The 5,750-nt window shown below is 43.9% G+C and overlaps 1 pseudogene; it reads left to right on the top strand.

The window, feature by feature from the left end:
* The first annotated feature begins 3,036 nt into the window (after positions 1-3,036).
* Positions 3,037-3,564, top strand: LOC121838257 (annotated as a pseudogene).
* Positions 3,565-5,750: the final 2,186 nt, after the last annotated feature.

Raw genomic sequence — 5,750 nt, forward strand, 5'->3', positions numbered from 1 at the left:
TGGCGTCCTTAATTGCATTTTTGTATAAATTTTCTGCGTTGTGGTAAACCGTCCAGCTCTCAACAGTGTCTGCACGCTTAGCAGTGCGGAACAGGCGTTTCTTTTTATTTGAAAGTCTTTTCAAGGCATTATTAAACCATGGGGACGTGGAGCTATTAGTAAGAAAGCGACGTGGGACGAAAGAATTGATAAGGGAATTGACTTTATTTTTGAACATTGTCCAATTAACCTCGACAGAGCGTTCGGAAAAATTGGATAGGAAGAAGTCAAGAAATTGCGCTAACTCGCGGTTTATACCCTCAAAATCAGCTTTGCCATAATCAAGAAAAGAGTTATTCTTCGCTTTTGCAGAGGCAGATACAGGAGCGCGTATGTGAAAGTGAAGTAAACAGTGATCGCTGATGGCAGGTAGATACGTAAGAGAGGATGCAAGATCAGGCGCGGTAGAAAGAATAAGGTCCAGCACGTTCTCAGAAGTTGCCGTAACACGAGTCGGCCTAGTAACTATCTGCGTTAACGAAAAATCGGAGCAGAGACTTAAAAACTCGGAACACGCAGCAGAATTTGAAGATATGGTAGGATATAGACCAGACCAGTCAATGCCGGGGAGATTAAAATCGCCCAAAAGTAACAAAGGCAAGGCAGGAAACCTTGTACGAATTGTATTCAGAGCATCGTGTAAATCTATAAAAAAGTTTGCTGTGGCATTGGGAGGACGGTAGCACGCGCACAAAATAACCTGTTTATGGCTAAAACGCAAGCGCACGCCAATAAACTCAAGAGATGTAACAATGTTGATAAGACAAGACTCAATGCAATCATTTACCGCGATTATGACACCACCACCACGCCTAGATAGCCTATCGCATCGATAAAAAGAGAAACGCTTGTCGCAACAAAAAATTTCGCTGTCGCGTACAACACTAGATAGCCAAGTTTCAGTGAGTACAACAATGTCGGCGAGTGAAGAATCGATGGCTGAAGACAAGTCATCACGATTGCGAAGAACACTTCGAATGTTGGTGAAAAGCACTGAAAGATAAGGACTAGGATTGTTCCGTATCAGGTTATGTTATTGTGATGACGTTGACAAATCAACCACAGGGTCAGCATTAACACGAATGCAACTCGTGCTCGGCGTGATAAAATCGCGGACCTCACAAACGGCATCGCTGGCCGAGCAGTAAGAAAAACATTTGTCATCAAAAAACACTTTGTTATAGCGTAGACTAAAAGACTGTGTGTGAGCCTTAGCAAATTCGAGCAGCTTTCTTCTAGCAAGACGAGTGGCAGGGGAAAAATCCTCTGCGACGGAAGTGGCACTACCGCGCAGTTTGCCTCTGGAGGAAAAAACATGGTCTTTCGTTTTGAATAATGAGAATTTCACTAAAATTGGCCAACATTTACTGGGGTTAAAAACACGACCGAGCCTATGTGCACGGATGATACCCTCAGGGGGAACGATGATCTTCATTTCGTTTGCAATGATGTCACGCACTTTGCTTTCAGATACAGCCCAGGTCTCAGAGTTTGAGTCGAGAACACCGTAAAATATTAGATTATCTCTTCGAGACCTGTCCTCAAATTCATCAAGACGTGTTCGCAGACTGGCGTTCTCGCGTGACAGGAAGGTTACAGTTTCTTTTACATCTGTCAACTCACGCTCCAAAATGTCTAAACTGGCCATCTTTGCTTCCACAGTACTAAGCCTCCCTTGAATATCGGTTACCATTAATTCAATTGACTCTTGCCCAGTCTTGATAGCTTGAATATCCCCCATGATTCGGTTCTGTCCAGCTTCAAAATTTGCCTGACGAGCGTTTAAGCCTCTCAGTAAAACAAGCATCTCACTCATCTCTTTTGTCGGAACTTCTTTCTTATCTGGGCCAGGATTAAGTTCAATATCACCAGACAGGACAAGCTTCAGACCCGAAATACATTCGCAAGAACATAAAAAGAGCACTTGTGGGCATGAGAACACCAGCAGACAGAGGTTGTTGGACTTTTTACAATGCAAAGAGGGAAACGGACCAACCTGTACGAAGAAAAAGCAGAAAGCGTTAGCTGACTGCATGACTGGCTGTTCCACATGCCCACTGAAGGGCCGAGGGGCGTGCCGGCAGTTTAAATCCAGTGACGATGTCAATGTCGATGCCGTTGGACTGCTGTGCTGAGGCGACGCGACTATTGGGAGTGCAGCAGAAACCCAAGGTTGCCGGGAGGAGTAGATGTCTTGTTGTGGCAGCACGGAAACTTGCGGCAAGCGCGCTCCCTCCAAGGCATACCACGGGCTTGATAGGGCCGGACAGCCGCGAAACATCGCCGTGAACTGTACGAAGAAAAAGCAGAAAGCGTTAGCTGACTGCATGACTGGCTGTTCCACATGCCCACTGAAGGGCCGAGGGGCGTGCCGGCAGTTTAAATCCAGTGACGATGTCAATGTCGATGCCGTTGGACTGCTGTGCTGAGGCGACGCGACGATTGGGAGTGCAGCAGAAACCCAAGGTTGCCGGGAGGAGTAGATGTCTGGTTGTGGCAGCACGGAAACTTGCGGCAAGCGCGCTCCCTCCAAGGCATACCACGGGCTTGATAGGGCCGGACAGCCGCGAAACATCGCCGTGAACTGTACGAAGAAAAAGCAGAAAGCGTTAGCTGACTGCAAGACTGGCTGTTCCACATGCCCACTCTTTTTTTGCCAACGACGTCTCTCTTGGCGTAAAACATTCAAATCTGCTACAATTCGCTGATGATATTAAGATCTTCAAACATATAAAATCACATGTTGATTGCGTTATGCTGCAGGAGGACATTACTCCTATTTTATCATGGTGTCTTCAAAATAAATTACGTCTTAACGTCGAAAAAACATTTGTAATCTCCTTATCAAGGAAGAAGTGTGCGCTTGCTTTCTTTTATGAGCTGGACAATCAATTATTGCATCGCGAATACTGCGTACGTGACTTAGGAGTGTATACTGATTCATCCATTAGTTTTACAAATGATGTGTCAAATTCGGTTAGCTTTTGCTTGAGACTCTTGGGTTTGTTTTCACGTATTACCCTTCATTTCAAAGAGCCGGTCTGTCTCGTCAAGCTTTACACATCGATTGTGCGCTCATAACTGGAGTTTGGCTCTGTAGATTGGAACTGTCTGGGCGTGACCAACATTGATGGCCTAGAACGTGTGCAGAGAAAGTTGGCACGCATTGTTTGCGATCGTTATTACGGCCGCCGTTTTTTTTTTTTTTTTTTTTTTTTTAGCTACGGGTCAATGTCAGATCGACTTAACTTTAAATCACTAGAGGCTTGTCCCAGTTTTCGTGATTATGTATTTTTGTATAAAACAGTGCATAGTAGATTACGTAGCCCCAGGCTTGATTATTTGCTTTCTATACATGTCCCCCGAGTAAACTGTCGACACCATAACACGTTTTAGGCGCAAAACATGTGTTAATTTTTCCCAATTTCACGAATTCAGAGCAATTTTAATGCACTGAGCGCGGTGGTTGACGTTTTCGGGAGTGAGTGGGATTTTAAAGGCGCACTAAGCATTCACATTTACTAACATGAGTGTTCGGGTTTTATATGTGTTCTGCCATTAGGTGTACGTGTTTTCTTTTTCTTTTTAAAGTGTATGTTGTGCGTGAGTTTGCACTAGTATTAAGACCTCGGCTGTTTCTGGACACAACACAAACAAATAAGTAATGTAATGCTGTATCCCATGCTTCGTTATTCATCAATCATAAATAGTACACTCTTGACTTTTCAGCTTTCAAGATATATGTGCACCAACATTTGACCATATCCACTCAGTCCCCTATTAATTATATCTTTTTTTTTTGTGAAGTAGTTTTCCATTTCCGTTAAGAATAAAAGACCGAGCCTCCGTCGTTTAACCTATAAGTCTCTCCTGCACCAGAAACAGGTAAAGCCGAGTCTTTATTGATGTGAATTTCAACAAAAAATAATTAGCATTAAAGCCAAGATTATCGTCTTATAACAAGCACGGGCTCATCTAAATTAAATTCTCTTCAGTAATTGTGAGCTTATATTCATATATAGCTCACCAAATAGAGCGGGAGAATACGCATTTATAGAAATTTCAATTTTATAGATCACGTTTAGCATTAGAACACTTTTTCTTTTTTTTTTTAGTTTAAATGTAAATGTTCTTACATAATTAATTACTTATTAAAAGTATGTCATTCCGTCTGAAAGTACACTAAAATTGTAAATGTTCGTCGACAAATTCTTTACTAACAGTCTAACAATGACGTTTTCTTTTTCCTTTTTTTCTTTTTTTAGAATGTTAACGAGAGAAATTTTATTCTTAACAAAATTCGAAACACAGAACACGCATTAATTTTTAAATATGTGCGCCGGAAGTCCAAGGACTTCCGGCGCAATTAGAAACACCATGTGACTGCAACGGCAGCTAAAGCGAGTATAAAACTCTTGGGTTGGGATCTTCTTTACACCTCTGCCTACAAAAATCTCAAGAAAGACCTTACGCCACAAGTGCAGGCAAAAAATGAAGAAGACCCTTGCGGAAAGTTTCAAGAAACATCCAGAATCAAGAAAGCTCTATGTGCGGCTTCTCTGCCAAAATGTATATACGCCGGGTTTGTTTAGTTTCCCAAAGATCCATAACACTAAGGTTCCTCTCCGGCCCATTGTGAATTTCACGACCTTACCGCTTCAAGCTCTGTTCCACTATATGTATCGCAATCGTTCTCTCCTCGTGCACAGCTCCAGCGACAACGTGGTGTGCGATGTCGCTGGAGGTGAGCGCTGAGGAGGTCATTGCATCTTTCGACGTCATTGCGCTTTTTACAAGTGTTTTGGTTCCTCAGTCAGTTGCCACCACAGGGAACGCTCTCGAGAAAGACGATTTGATCGACAAGACTAGCCTGTCTGTGGATGAACTCTGCCGCCTCCTTGAGTTTTGCCTCAGTAGCATCTATTTCAGCGTCTATGGGAATTCTTTGTGCAGACAAGGGGAACCGCGATGTGGCCGTCCAGTCCCATCACTATGGTAACTCTTTGTATGGAACCCATTGAACAGATAGCGCTGCAGTCGTTCGCTGCATGTCACAAGGTGTTCTTGCTGTATGTAGACGACCGCTTCTGTACGCTAAAAACATCTAAAGTGGACAGGTTCCTGACGCACCTCCGCTTTATCAAGCCGGCCATTCACTTTAGGAACGCGAAAACGACAACACCTCGCCTTTTATCGATGTGCCGATAAAAAAAAAGGAAAAATGGACATTTTTTTTTTACACAGAAAACCGACGCACACTTCGCACTACCTCCAGCTTGATTCAAATTACCCTAGTAGTCACAAGGCGTCGGCAGTCACTCGTCGGCACAAAGCGTCAAGGCGTCGGCACAAAAAGGGTACGTAGCACGCATGAAAGCAGGTAAGTGGAAACTTTCATAAGGGAGCACAAAACATCGAATGCAAAACGGCAAAACACAGGTAGAGTATCGCGCTGAGCGGGTTTTCACAGCCCAAGAGAGTGGCAGAAAATTTCTAGCTGATAGAGGGTGCGAGAGTCGCACTAGCCGCATCGGCATCAGCAATATCTCGGCGGCCGAGGAGCGTTTCTTTGAAGAGGTGTATACTCTGTTCACCCATAAAACTGCAACCAATGCCACAAGCATGAGGGCTCGAGCTTGCTGCTTTGGAGCGTTCTTTTGCAGAACGAGCACTCGCACTACAAAAGCACGTGTCAAAGCCATGAGCGCTGT

The sequence above is a fragment of the Ixodes scapularis genome, unplaced genomic scaffold (genome assembly GCF_016920785.2).
Source record: "Ixodes scapularis isolate PalLabHiFi unplaced genomic scaffold, ASM1692078v2 PGA_scaffold0__279_contigs__length_252992795, whole genome shotgun sequence".
Taxonomy (NCBI): domain Eukaryota; kingdom Metazoa; phylum Arthropoda; class Arachnida; order Ixodida; family Ixodidae; genus Ixodes; species Ixodes scapularis.